We start from the raw sequence: 1,230 nt of genomic DNA on the forward strand, positions 1-1,230 counted from the left end.
ACATCTCGACAAGTCGCATTGTTAAAAGTTAGTGAATCGCACTACTGAACGATCAGTTGCATATGCAGAAGCGTTATATTGTAGTGATCCTATCTGGTACGTTCCGACAATTAATGGACTAGTTTGTGTCTAAACAAAGAGAGAGAGAGAGAGAAAGAGAGAGTGAGAGCGACAGATAGCGGTCATGGCTAAATCGACTCCGCTCGTCACATTATACCGGCTTTTATATCTGTGGATTTTTGACTAAAAAATTTAAATCTGTCTCACGGACAAAGAAAATAGCATATGTCGGCAAAGCTCTTTTTTACCGCCAGAGCAATCAACTTTATTTAAATTAAAGCATGCAGTTTTGCAAACAGACATTTTTACAGGTTGTGAATAGCGATTAAATAATTTAACATTTCTTTCCGTCGAATTGCAACATTTTTCTCTTTGATGGTAAAATATGTTTTGTCGACATATGCTATTTTGTATGTCAGTGACAGACTTAAGTTGTTTTGACAAATGCCCACAGATATAAATATTTTCGAGTTTGGGTTTATAAAGATTTACGTTAAAGAAAATATTCAAAAATTTGTATAATTTTTCGACAATATTTTTCATTAAAAACGACCTCAAGCTAAATAAAAATTGTTTAACAAATTGTTATTAGGCCGGAAAATAACAAATAACTTAAGGAAATACATTTAACGTTCAAACATTTTAGACGTACCCAGAATGTAGCATATTTTTTGGAGCAGAACAAATTCATATACATACAATTTGTCATGCAAATCCCTTAGTGCGGTATTTCTTAACAGACACCTAGTGCCTATCGACTAACACATAGTTTTTTTAAGCAGAATAAAAACTCGCTCCGTTCGTCACTGCCTTAGTAAAAGAAGACAGTATTTAGATGCTCCTAGGTCCATTTCAAATTATCGATGACTTACTTGAGCTTACCACAAGACCGATATTCAGCAAAAAAACGACGCAGTGAGACATCTTTTTTAAAAGCCGAAGCTGTTTATTTTACAACACTGACCTCTTAAATATTACCTATACTAAGTTTCCCACAAAATAATATTTTCTACTAAAAATCAAATTTAGCTTATAAAATATCGCCTCGCGCTTACTTCACACACGACAAGTCATTTACCTTTGACCACCACCCGAAAAAAAACGAAAATGTAAAAAAAAAACCAAAATCGCTCATCACTCTGCGCATTTCCACAAACTTCTTAACAAAAC

The 1,230-nt window shown here is 33.8% G+C and overlaps 1 protein-coding gene across 2 annotated transcripts in view; it reads left to right on the forward strand.

Annotated features, from left to right (window-relative positions):
* The window catches only part of LOC118744626 (myeloid leukemia factor), a 17,589-nt gene that overhangs the window by 9,358 nt on the left and 7,001 nt on the right, over nucleotides 1-1,230 (forward strand). The gene's annotated exons all lie outside the window — the stretch shown is intronic.

This window comes from Rhagoletis pomonella, unplaced genomic scaffold, assembly GCF_013731165.1.
Source record: "Rhagoletis pomonella isolate Grant_MI unplaced genomic scaffold, Rhpom_1.0 Rhpom_scaffold_00008, whole genome shotgun sequence".
NCBI lineage: Eukaryota > Metazoa > Arthropoda > Insecta > Diptera > Tephritidae > Rhagoletis > Rhagoletis pomonella.